Raw genomic sequence first — 13,681 nt, 5'->3', positions numbered from 1 at the left:
TGCAAGACTGTGTGTGCCACCCCCCATTTAGGGAGACTGTCTGGACTCCCGTTTCTTACCTTAGCACTCCATGCCTTTGTCACCTGTCCTGCTTGGATGGCATCTCCTCGTCTTCCTGCAGCCCCCTCCCCCGGCGAGGCTAGTTTAAGGCTCACCGTACAAGATCAGCCAACCTGGAAGAGAAGACACGATTGCCTTTAGGAGAGAGATGAAGCCCATCCCACCCCAGCAAGTCCCCTGCCCGAAAGCATGGGTCACTATCAAGGAACCCAAAGCCTGTCTGGTGGCACCAGTTGCGTAAGCGCCAGTTGACCACGCCAATGCAGGCCTCGTATCGCCATCCCCGCCTACTCACCGGAAGAAGAGAGGAAAATACCACCTGCACCCCCATCTCCTTCAGCTTGTCTCCCAGAGCCTTGAAATCCTTCATAATGCAGTCAGGGTTGCCCCTGGCTGCGTTGTTTGTACCCACATGGACGACAACCATGCGGTACTGGTCTGCAGGTCAGATGTAGGCTGGGATCCTTTCTGTGATGTCCCTGACATGAGCCCCAGGCATGAAGCAGACCTGTCATGTCCAGGGGTCGGGCCAGCAGATGGCACCTTCCAGTCCTCATAGGATGTAGTCTTCAATGACCAGGACCCAGCGTTTCTTCCTCTTGGTGTTCGCTCTCTGCCCATTTGCTGTTGTGTGGGGAGTGGCATCATCCCTGCCAGAGGCCATTCCACCATCCTCCTCCATCACAGCTGCTAGGGCATCAAACCTGTTCCCCAGCTGAATCTGGGGAGCTTCCACTGCTCTAGGCCTAGCAGCTCTGGATTTGGCAACCTTCTTCCATTCCTGTGTTGGATGTGTCTCCTGTGGGGGCTGTACAGTGGGCAACCGGGCCAGCAGAGAATAGAAATAGGCATCAATTTTGTCCTCTGCATGCCTGATCCCCCTCAGCCTGCTCACAACAACCTGGAGCTCACTTACCTGCTCTTCCAAGGCCCTAAGTCGTGCCCAGGAGGGACAGGCAAGGAGACCTCCAGGCCCCATCCCCTGCCAGGACCCCACCAAGCCCCCCCCACAGACAGGGGGGCAAGGGGTCACCGACTCCACCATGAGCTCTGTCTGGGTGGAGGCCTCAGAAGAGCCCACGGTAGGCGGCAGCACCAGGGCGGGGCCCCTGGCAGCTGCGCTCTGCGTCTGCATCACCATGTCTGCAGAGGTGTGCCTGCTGCTTTGCTCCCTGGGGGTGTCACTCTATGCAGCTCCGCTGCGCCCACCTTACGCGAATGCTGGCACAAATGCCGGTGTGCCCTTACAGAGCGTGCCTGTTTACGCACACTGTTCGCGCGCGCTGCCCGCGTGCGGCTCGGGAGCGCGGCTCCCTGTCGGGCGAGCTAAGGTGGCACCGAAGGGCTTCCCCTCCGGATCTGCCTCAGCTGTGCCGTGCCCTCTGCCCCGCTTACCTTAGGGGGAATCAGCTGTTGCTGCCCCCGCCGCTGTCTCCTCTGCTGCTGCTGCTACCTCCACCGCTGAGGTAAGGGGGTGCTCGTGTGAGTGGCACACGTGCACCCTGCTCCCTCCACTCCTGCTCCCTGACTGCTGTTGGAATTTTCAAACCACGGCTTTTAAAGTGCGTAGTTTGAAATTCCCGCCATTTTCTCTCAGCCAATCACGCCTTCTGGCTAGCCCAGAAGCACGTGCAGGTGGCTCTGCCCCCTACCAACCCTCCCACTAGACTCCCGGGGTTGAGGCCAAGGGACTATCCGGGACTGCCCCCCCGCTTTGGGGAAAGGCCCCCGCTAGTTCCTCCCGGCTAAATCCCCCCTGGTCACTTGTCTGCCTGCCCGCGTGCAGCTCCCTGTCGGGCGAGCTAAGGCAGCACCGAAAAGCTTCCCCTCCAGATCTGTCTCAGCTGTGCCTTGCCCTCTGCCCCACTTACCTCAGGGGGAATCAGCTGTTGCTGCCCCTGCCGCTGTCTCCTCTGATGCTACTGCTACCTCTGCCACCAAGGTAAGGGGTTGCTCATGGGAGTGGCACACGTGCACCCTGCTCCCTCTGTTCCTGCTCCCCAACTGCCCTCTGAAGCCCATCTCTTTCTCTCATGGGGAGGGGGGTCCATGGCTGGCTTCAAAACACAATGCACATTCTGTCATCCTGTCCCCTCCCCAAATACATTATTCAATTTAAACAATAATAACAAGAAATACAATAATCCCAACTATCCCTGGCGCTGCCCCTTCCAAAGTGCAATACGAAAGGTATTCTTGAATACCGCTGTTCTGTGCTGCCTACTCCAGGGTGGCCTGAAGTCCTTATAAAACTGTAAGGGGCTGAGACCTTCCTGTTTCCACCTTGGGTGGCCAAGTTATTCTTGCTTTAGGACCTGGCCCTCCTTCCTCTTGGGCCTGGCTTCCAGAACAGGGGGCACTAATGTCAGCAGAAATGTTTTCTCATGAATCAAATTTGCTACGCAATCTGTCACTAGAGTCCAGAAGGAAAATAATACACTGCAATGAATTTTCCCTATGCTTTATGCAGTTTACCTTTGAATGTATACAAGTACTATACACATTTATTTCAGAAATACCATTGTACTGCTTCTACATTACATTTATATAAATCTCTTGGTTTACAACAGTGGCAATGAGGATAGAGAATACATGCATAACTAACTCTTCTATAGATTTTTGCATCAATAGATATTATTTTGTATCAGGGATATATGTTTCTATTACATTGAATGGAGGCTCTTACCATTCTATATAAAGGATTGCAGAGTCATAGAAAAAAATCTGTGAAAATATATGATTCTGTATGTAATTATATAATAAAATATACAATAATTATAAATTATATGATTTAAAAATCTATTTTTTTCATACCTATTGAACTCAATAAGAATTTCCGTAAGGATAGCAAAGGATAAATGAATGTTTGGAAGGAGTTGTTTCAATGAACCACCTAGATCCAAAAGAGGAAAAACCTAATTTAAAACCCTTCATTAGATTTCATTAGATAGTGCTGTCTTTTCAGTCAGAAAGAACACAAGGACAATTACATCATGGAGTGAAATCCTGGTCCTACTGAAATGAGTGACAATCCTCCATTGACCTCAGTGCGGTCAAGATCTGTCACTTCTGATTCTTGGTTGGAAAAGAAGGATGTTGTAGAGATGAAGAAAAATGTAAGCCCATGCTGAACACCATTATCTGAACTTTGATGAATCTCAGAAAAATATGGGTTTAGTTCAAATGATAGGTAGAGACTTGGATTTGCTATTTCATCCACATCATCTCACACAGTTTTAATGTGCAACAAAATTTCTGTAATGAAATACATACACAACTATATAAACTCATAATATGTTAAATAGATGAAACTATATAAACATATATACATCTATGTAAACATATATAAATGACTATTAAATTTCTATTATAAGTTACGATATGCAAGTTTCTTAGAACATGAAGAAATGTACACAGGCATATTCCATATTTTCCGTGATAATGCAAGTCTTTCTTAAACTGCACATCTTGCAGCAAGAATGGGCTTTTCAGACCAGTTTTCATGTACTAGCAGGGTTCCAGTGTTGCTAAAAGGTCACAATTACAGCACACGCTGTGGTGTCACTTGAGCTAGAAGTTAGTGACCTTTAGAAGGTTACGTGTCACAGGAGTGGGAAAAAGTAAGTTGTGAATTATGTACTGAAATTAGCAATAAATTCTAACATTGTATCAGTCAGATTCTTCCATGAAGCAGACAGTTGGAGCACAAATAAAGGGAGAAGGATATAGTAAACAACTTCTGATTATGTATCAAATGAATTGTGACAACAGTAACAAAGCCACCGCTATTCTGCCTGTGTCTGAATAACGTATACAGAATATGACTTAAAGAAAGTTTTATAAAGAAGACCCAGTCACAACAACCCCATATCTGTTTTACCTCATCAGTGGTGCTGTGATTCTTCAGAATAAAAACTGATATGTTTTGCCATTCCTAGGAGGTAGGTCTTACAGAATGGAGAGCACTGTCCACGTATGTGTGTCTAGGTAGGACAATGAAATGTGACAACAGCTCTTTTATCCTGCCTTTTCCTCCCCAACTTATTCTGATTATGAGTATCATATTTAATAGTGTAACTAAAGCAGAGCAACTGGGGCAGCAGCCAGGCATTGACTTGTTCAGGGGGAGGATGCGGGCAAGGCAGACAGTCACATGGCAGTCACGCTGGCATCATGGCAATAGCTGGAAATGGCTGCTTCTCCTCCCAGGCACTGAGCTGTCCTGTTATACCTCTAACTGAATGTTCTTCACATTTTTAATTTATTGGAAAACATTAATGGAATATTAAAATGTGGATGTTAATAATGGACTAATACTTTTCCATTATTAACACTGAAATGTTAATATATTGGAAAACTTTAATACTTCATAGGTAAGAAGTTTTATGTAAACTTTTGAGGTGAAAAATAAAGCACTATGGACTAGGTCATGTTCATTCAAAGGAAAGGCCACACAGACTTGAGAGGTTCTCTCATGTAATGGTGAGACAAGATTAAAAAGGTTAAGAAGGCTAAAAAACTTCAGTGTACAAAGGAGTTAACACATGGCCTATTATATGGATGATAAAGTTTGAAGACAGAAATGGTGGGTGAAGGATGCTGACCTCTTTGGATAAAGGATATTATAATATGAAAGGTTCAGTGCTATTTACCTATTAAGTGCCTAAGTGGACTGAGGCTCGTTAACTGTGGTTTTATTTTACCCTGCTCCAGTCCCTGAAAAACATTAATGGACCTATTTTGTAATGTACCATCATCTTAGCTTTAATGCTACATCACAAAAAGCAGCGAGCAAGAAGTGGACCCATCTACCTTTTGCCTTAACTGTTTTTCAGGGAGTTGAGTAAGGTGGAATAGGTGCCTAAGGGCCTTGGTACATGGTAAGCTTAGGTGACTTCTGGAGCTCTTGACTCCAGGATTGGCTGCTTGTTAACACCTTAAGTGGGTAAAGTTTTGGTTCATCATTTGGCTTACAGTTCTACCACTCCAGAGCAGGATTGTCTCCAATCCACCTAATTTTGTTCCTGTTCCATTACCGTGTGGCCACTTTCTACAGCTATTCTAGCCAAGCTGAAGTCCTTCAGTATCCCAGGATGCAGTGGGTGAGCAGGGATGTCAGGGTGCAGTGGGGCCAGGCATGGTGCCTCTCACCCACTATTCCTGCTAAGCAATGGGGAAAGTGGTGTTGGGGGGGGGGATTCCCCGGTCCCAGCTTGCCGTTCTCTGGGAGACTGGGGCTCTGCTTCAGCCAGGCAGGGTGTCCCTGGGTCCATGCACAGGTGGAGGGAAATGGATGGAATTTCCATCCCTACCCCCTGTACTTGCTGCAGACCCGGAGTGAGTGAGCTCTGCCTGATAAGAGCAGCGAACCAGTCCTTGTCCTAGTCCTGCCCCAGTTCACCATGCTTCTGGTGGCAAGTCTCAGGTGTGCAGGTGTAGGAGAGTCAGAGCAGGCTTTTTGCCTTGCCATATGACTGCTACACTAAGCTGACCAATACTAGGCCAGTTAACATTTGTTCAGCTTACAGTGTAAGGTCGAACAAAGCCCTGTGTTCCTATGTCCAGGTGACCAGAAATCTTGAGTGAGGTCTGAACAAAGTGACTCCTCAGGGTTATAAATGCGAGAAAAAAATTGAAATAATCTAACATTTACTTTAAACATTGAAGAGTTTGGTGGGCAGGAGCTGGCTCATAATTTTTGAATATGTGGTACTGACAATACTGCACATCAATACATCTATGCAGCCAAGACATTGAGAGAGAAATCAATAAGCAAAATGAATAGTGAACTCAGGTTAATCTAAACACGCATCCCCACACCCATAAACACACACGAGCCATTTTGTATATATTTAACAAACAAAGATGTTTAGAAAGTTAAGTGCTGATCCTTACAGCAACTGGCAGTCAACTACATTGCATATATATATATATATATATATATATATATATATATATATATATAAAAAAAAACTCTTTCCTTTTTTGACCTGAGTGGTTACCTAGTATTCAGAGCCCTGGTGGGCTATGCTACAAGGAGAAATTGGCTGTATATGTATGATTTGAGAGAATTCCTCCATGTGTGTTTTTCTGCTATAAAAACATAACTGGAAACCCCTGAACAGATATTTGAATGATGAACTCCTGAAGAGCCAGGACATCTCAGTGTATGCCATAGGCTCCTCAGTCTGCTGGTAACATAGGCCCTATGGACTGCTGTCATTTCTCATTGGCTGACCAAGACTGCCTTACAGGCCATATCACCCTATAGCAAGAGAGGATTTAGAAGGGCCTCCTTGCTTGGCTGGAGCAGTACAGTTCAGCCTGAGTAACACAGTCTCCCTGAACCCAGGGTGAGTGGGAAGACTTGGAGCAAAGCATGCTGGGATGCCAGAGGACTGCATAGTGTTTTTTCTGTATGTGTACAGAAGTTCAGTCACCTGGGAGAAACTCTCTCAGGAGTAATTTAACCCTGGTTGGTCTTGGGTTTTTTTTCTCCTGGAGTAGCCATTTTTGTTCAGGGAGAAAAATCCTGAATGTCTTTACACTCATGGCTCTCTCCAAGTGGGAGAACAGCAACTGTTCCAGTTGAAAGTGAATGTCTATACATGGCATGTATGTATTGGGATTGTGGGGTTACTACTGTAAATAATCTCATTAAGCAATTCTTTAGGGATATTGCATGTACCATGGCAATTTTTCCATTGATTTGTTTTGGGTTGTGGACCAGATCTAACATGGGCGTCTTTTGGAGTGTTGCTCTTTCATGCCGGTCTTTTTGTTCTTATTTGTGCTCATGGAAGTAGACAACTGTAGCCTACTTTGCTCAGAATTCACAAACTTGTCTTTTCAGGGAATCCTGTGCCTGAGACATTATCTCCTGCTGTCTGTTTACCTTTTTTTGAGTTCTTGCTATTGTCTGCCTCTTACTTACACACACACATGCACACAATGCAGTACTTGTATTAGAAAAGGGGGGGAAATCCTTGGTCCTTTATCACATATAGAACAGGAGTTTAGATTAAAATGGCATTGTTTTCATGTTGCAAAATGCAAAACTCCCTGTTGTTGGGCAGTATCATAATGGACTATAGTCAGAACAGCTGGGTTTTTGAGGGATTTTGAAAATACTCTAGCACTCAAAAATTAGTAGTTTTGACTTTTAGTGGGTCTACACTTATGGAAGTTAATGGTAGGATCACTCTGTATATACAAACCTCTTGCATAGTTACACGGTAAATTCGCTTATATTTCTAGTACTAGAAATCCTAGTACAGGGATAGCAAGAGACTAAGGTGGTCATGTACATACAACATCCCAGACTCAATGAAGACCTCAAGGACCATCTAGCCTACCCTCCTGTATAACCCCCTGCAGGGTGTACTATTTAAAAACCATCCCTGCCACATGCTTACCAAGCCTTTTCTTTAAGATGTCTCATGATGGAAATTTCTTCTGGGCAACTTGTCCCACTTCCTTATACTGACAGTGAGGAAGTTTTGTTTTTGAGATTTAATTTAAATCTGCTTTGCTGAAATTTAAATGCACTGTAGGGTCTGTAGGGGGATTTGGAAGGTCTGGGAAGAGGTTGGCTGGATGGGAGGGCTTGGTATATTCTAGTGGGATTTGGCGAGTAGGCAGCATGAGTTGTCTGTCTGGGAGTGGAAGAGATTGAGAGAGTGAAAATAGCCCAGTCAGAGTTGGGAGTCTAGGACGACTGCAGCCTCAGGGTTGGGGAAAGTGATTGGGCTTTCCCAGCCCCAGGGCTGTGCTCTGAATGTGTGCCAGTGTTCAGTGGATTGGGCTTATCTGTTTCCAAATTACATAGTTCACTACCTCAGGTCAACTAAATTTAGATTGGGCCAGCCATTTTTTATGCCTGATTTAATCTCTCCAAACATCTGCATAGACTGTCACTTAGATCAATCTAAGCCTAGTTAGGTTGATCTAAATGTAATGCCTGCACATACCCATTGTTTCATGTCCTGCCCTCTGTGGGGAGGCAGAACACTTGTTCTCCTTCTCTGTTATGGCAACATTTCAAATACTTGAGAAAAGCTTTCATATGCATTCTTAATCTTCTTCACAAGCTGAATATACCTAGTTCTTTCAGCCTTTCCTTGGATGGCTTGCATTCCAATCCCCTGTTCATATTTGTCACTAGACTCTGGATCCTTTGAAGTTTCTCTATGTCCTTTCTAAAATACAGAGCCCAGAACTGCTCATAATACTTCAGCTTAGTTCCAAGTGGAATAGCACTATCATCACCCAGGTCTTACATACAGTGCTCCTGTTTAATAGAACCCCAAATTGCATTTGTTTTATTTGCAGCTGTATCACATTACCAACTCATGAAACACATCCAGATGAGCGCAGATGTGTGGTATGTGGAGCCACAGACCTGTCTGCAGCACCACATGCTGCATACAATATACATGCAGGTGTTCTCCATGCTGCTGCTTTGCAGTGTGGGGCTTGGGGTTTTTTTTGACCCTGGGAGATCCCAGGGTAAAAAAAAAGCCATGCTTAAAAAAAGCAGGGTGGTGCACCTGGTGGCAGCACATGCTGTCCAAAACAAGAGCCTTACTAGCCAGAGCTATGCTCTGGCTACAGGCCAGGCTCCCTGCTGTAGGAGTGCCATGGCTGCAGCCCCTGGAGGCCCCCAGGACCCAAGCCATCCTCCCCCAACCGACCCCCGCAATGCATCATGAGCCAGAGAGTGCGTGGCACAGTTGTTCCCTGGGAACAAATATGTTTCCACTCATGGTGATGTGTCCATGTTGTCTCTGATCCACCCAGATTCTTCTCAGGAATGCTATGGCTACCCATTTATCCCCAATTCTCTATTTGCACATATGATTTTCTTCCCTAGGGGGAGCACCTTACATTTATCTGAATTTAATTTTGTTGCCTCTAGCTCAGATTTCTAATTTATCAAGATCCTTTTGAATCCCATGCTCCATAGTGGTTGTAACGCTTCCAGTTTTGTGCCATCTGCAGTTTTTATTGGAAAGCTTTCTATTCTGGCATTCTAAATCATTAATAAAAAATGCTAAACAGCAGAAGACCCAGAATAGACCCCTGATGAGCCACTCTTAAGACCTCCTGATATTTTTACATTGACCCATTTACTCTTCATTGGCCATTCAGCCAATTATATATCCACATGACAATAATTCTATCTAGCTTACGTTTCCCCAGTTTGCTTATGAAAATGTCACATGGTATTGAATCAAAAGCTTTACCAAAGCCCACTTATATAAAAGCTTTATTAAAGCCCAAGCCCAATATTATGCCCACTTCATTAGATTTATCTACACAATTAGTTTCTGTTAAACTAGGATATCACATTAGTTTGACATCTTTTATTATTATCAAATCCATGTTTGCTGCTAGTGATCACCTCATTACCCATTTCCTCTGAGTGTTTACAAATGTTTGTTTTATAATTTGGTTCAGTAACTTCACAAGTATTGAAGACAGGCTGACCAGTCTATTAAAGTTTGGGTCTTCCTTTCCCCGCCCCATTTGGGTGGGTATTATATTAGCCCTTCTCCAGTTCTCCTTGCCTGTCATCCATGACTGAAAATATTAGTGCCTATGACTTAGAGGTCTCTTCATCCATTTCTTTTACCACCTTAGAATGAATTTCATTAGGCTCTGCTGACTTGTGTTCATTCAAATTTAACAAAAGCTTGATACACCTTCACTTCATTATCTAATTTTGTTAACAGTCTTTTCAAGATGGGTTTTTTGTTGTTGGGTAATGTAGGTATAAGGCATGTAACAGGGGACTCTCTTGGGACCAGTCCGACATTGGCCCACCCACCTGTTCCTGGGCTAACTGCCCAGCTCGCTCACCTGCCATGCCTTGTGGTTTCATAATTGGTTCTAATTAGGCGGGAGGCTGCCCATTCTTGCCCCGATTCCAGGGGCACTCTCTGTGGCTCCAATCCTCCTCTAAACTGCAGCCCAAGCCTTGCAGATGGTGTCCAGATGACACAATAATTCTGGCCTACAGCCAGACCAAGCTTATCCCTCATTGTTTGGCCTCCAACATACACACATTCATACCGTTCCCCTCTCACTAGGGCCTCTCATGCTCCACCCCCTCTCACAGGGTCTCTTTCACGCATTGATAAATTATACCACCTTGCTGCCTCTTGCAGCGGGCTGCTTTGGCCATAGGCTTTATCTAGCACACACTGTGGGTGGCAGATGTACCATCTTTTGGGCTTCTCCCATGACCCTCACTGTGGTAGTGGCCAGCCAATTAACCTGACCAGGGCCAAGCTTGCCCTGGCCCCTGCCGGGGGAACTCTCTACAAACTCACATATACACACTGGGCTCCCAGCCCTCTGGTTTCCCCTTCACTGGGGCTCCACATCTCTATCCCTTCACTGGGGCTATGGGGCTTTGCTCTTTGGTGGGGGCTCAGGTGGCTGTAGCCATGCCTGGCTCCAACTGCTACCCACAGTGATGTGGGGGCCAGGGGTTATTGAGGCACCCCAGCCTGCCTTCCACCAGGGTGGTAAGTGGTCTGGTATTTTCCTGGAACCTCCTGCACCACTGGGAGCCCCATCAGGCCACCCACTGCTGGCAGGGTGCAGTTTTAGGTCATGCCCAGGACCAAGAACCTGCTGCTCCTACTTGCAGATGTTCTCATACAGCAGCTCAGCCAGACAATGTTTATGCCTGGCCTGCTGTCACGGGGGCACTTGGGTGCCCCGTGTCTTGGAGGAAATAAGCGCAGCTGCTACATTTTAAGGCCACCCAGGTGCTGGTTGCTGGGGCAACCAGGCGGGTCATGTGACCAGAAGGGGGCAGGGCTGGGCCTGTATAAACAGCCCAGGCCAAAGCCTAGAGGCAGTTCCCTTCTGGCAGCCGCAAGAGTAGGAGCTCTGTGGGAGAGCTGGGCAGGCCAAGTGTATGTTTGCAGCCTGACTACCCGGACTGGCTGCTTGCTGTTATGGACTAGAGAGAGAACTCTAGAAGAGGCCATGACTAAAGAGCCTAGTGGGTGCAAGCTTTGTGTTACAAGCTGGTAGGCTTCTTGTTTGTGTTGCAGCCGCTTGGCTCATGGTTTTGTTATGGTTACACCAGAGGACCGGGTGAGGCTGTAGGGGTGTGAGGAGGCCTTGCGGGAGCTCCCCAATAATCTGGGGGTTCCTGGTGCCCAGCAGGGCACAGCTAATGGTGCTGGGCGGGCACAGCAGTTTGCGCCAGCGGCGCATGTGTTGAGGGGTGTTGACCCCCGCCCTGTGGGGCGAGACGAGAGAGAAGCCCTAGTAGGGCAAGGGACTGAGACAGTGGTCCTGGGGGCCAGGCACGGCTGCGGCCACCTGAGCCCCAACTGGGTGTAGGACCAGGCGAGAGTCCCGGAGGGCTCCATAGTGCTGGGGACTCTAGTGCCACAGTGGGCACGGTGAGCAAATGCCGTAGAGGCACTCGGCGTATAGGGGTTGAGACCTCAGCCTGAGAGGGCATGCAGCGCGGGAAGCATGACAGCGAGGCCCCAGAGCCGGGGCGACGAGCGCGCGAGGCGCGGCACAGGCCCCAGAGCCAGGGCGACGAGCGCGCGAGGCGCGGCACAGGCCCCAGAGCTGGGGCCAGGTAAGGCTCAGGCAGCCTGAGCCTGAGTGGAAGAGTATTGTCAGCGGGCCCGAGAGAGCCAGCGAGCCCAGGGGTGCCAGAGAAGGGGTGCCGGGTGCAAGACTAGCCCAGGGGCGCCAAAGGGCAAAGACTCAAGAACGTCCAGGAACAGCTGCGAGGCTTGGGGCGTGCTGAAGGGGAAGCAGGAGGCACACATTGCCCGTAAGCCTGGGGGTGAGAGCACCTCACTAGGAACGGAGGTAACATCGACGCGGTGTCAAAGGTGCAAGTAGGCAGCCTCCCGTAACTGAACTCATAAGATCAAAGACGTGGCGGGCGAGTCGAGGGTGCTGGATTACCTTAATTGACATGGCAGGGGGCACTGGGGAGCTTCACGGCCGCTCCCAGGTCCCACTCCGTGACACCTGCCAGCAGCAATCTGTTTTGTTTATATAGGCAGCCAGTATCTCAAAATGGCTGCCACAATCAAGAACCTGCTGGCTGTTTGGCTCAGGCCTTAAAGTGGCAAGCATCAATGACCCTCCCTTTGTCTCCATTAATGTCATCCTTACCATTAAGAACTGACCCCACAGTTTCTCTGATCTTTCTTTTCTATCTGACTTATTTGTATAATCCCTTTAAAGACCTTTTTTTTTGTCTTTAACATTTCTGGCCGGTTGTATCTCATTTTTTATCTTGCTTTCCTGAATATTGTTTTGAAAGTTATTGCTGTTCCTTTATGTGCAACATTAGTGAAACTCTTCCTTCCGTTAATTTTTGTTTGTTTTTTCTTTTCTTTTTTTGAAGGAGCTAAGAAGTAACTTACTATTCCTCATCAGTCTCCTGTAGTTCATATCTTTTCCACCATATTGGAATAGCTTTTTCTTGAGCTTCTATTAACATGTCCATTAGGAAATGTCTACACTCTCCTGAATATCTTTAACCTTTCGTCTGCCTACCTATGGCACTTTAGCCACTGTTTTGTTTTGGTTTTTTAGTTGGTTAAAATCTGCCTTTTTGAAGTCAAATATTTACCTTTTTCTTTTCTTAAAATCATTAATTTTATCTCATTATGATCACTTCCTCCCAAGTTTCCTATTACCTTCACATTTACAAGCAACTCTTCCTTATTAGTCAGAACAAGACCAAAGATGGATGAGCCTCTTATTAAATCTTCAGCTTCCTGGAAAACAGATTTTTCTCTACATATGGTAAGGACTTATTGGATATTTCATGTTTGTCTGTATTGCTTTTCCAGCAGATATCAGAAAAATTAAATTCTTCCTGATAGTAATCTTATACATTTTGGATATACTTATTAACTCCTTGAAGAATGTCTCTAGCTTGGCTGTAGATTTGGAGCATTGTTGTAGCTGTGATGGTCCAGAAAATATCTGAGAGAAGGCTTTTTTTGCACTATCATTATTGCACCAACTGTATACTGAGAAAGCTGTTGGACCAGATTTTGGGCATCAGGTACCCTTCCTCAGATCACTATAATTTCCTCAGCTATGTTTTGGCAGTCTATCATAGATCTCCACTATAACATCATTGTTTCTTTTTTCCATGTCTCTTTAAGGTGAATTCAGATTTGCTGTCTTCTCCCTTCTAGACCTAGGAACATACCTGTATTTTCTTAACATTAAGTAAGTGTAGTACCACTTTTATCTCAAACCTTTCTTTCTGAAGAACAGTATTTCCTTCAGTGTTGATATTCCAATTATGGGAGTTACCCACTAAGTTTCTATGATGCACATATATCAGACATCTTTCTACTTACTATGACTTACAGTTGATTCTGCTTTTTCCCGTATTTATTACATTGGTATGTATGTATTGAATATGTTATTTTGCCCTACTGGTTTCCCTTCTGGCACCTGCTTTTGCTGTGCTGTGGATCTCTACCTTTTCTTCACAATTAGGTTTTTCTCTTGGAGATCCCTCTGTGTTGAATGTTCCATGACTGGGTGGGATTTCTTTGCTATCCACTGCAGAACCTTGTTTAAAGCCCTCCCTCATATAGATGCT

At 46.1% G+C, this 13,681-nt stretch overlaps 1 long non-coding RNA gene across 2 annotated transcripts in view; it reads right to left on the bottom strand.

The window, feature by feature from the left end:
- LOC149864465 (uncharacterized) overlaps nt 1–13,681 on the bottom strand; it is an 84,477-nt gene that overhangs the window by 5,107 nt on the left and 65,689 nt on the right. Inside the window, exons 2-3 of one of the 2 annotated variants that reach the window (XR_016442528.1) lie at nt 1,932–2,117; nt 60–1,591 (exon numbers count right to left, since the gene is read on the bottom strand). This is a non-coding gene — a long non-coding RNA (uncharacterized LOC149864465). Of the gene's footprint in view, nt 1–59; nt 2,118–13,681 lie in introns of both variants that reach the window. The other variant, XR_016442527.1, reaches the window with a different exon arrangement.

The sequence above is a fragment of the Crocodylus siamensis genome, chromosome 5, assembly GCF_052110815.1.
Source record: "Crocodylus siamensis isolate JL-2025a chromosome 5, ASM5211081v1, whole genome shotgun sequence".
NCBI lineage: Eukaryota > Metazoa > Chordata > Crocodylia > Crocodylidae > Crocodylus > Crocodylus siamensis.
The sequence above is the reverse complement of the archived record's forward strand: the minus strand, read 5'-3'. Positions and strand labels throughout refer to the sequence as shown.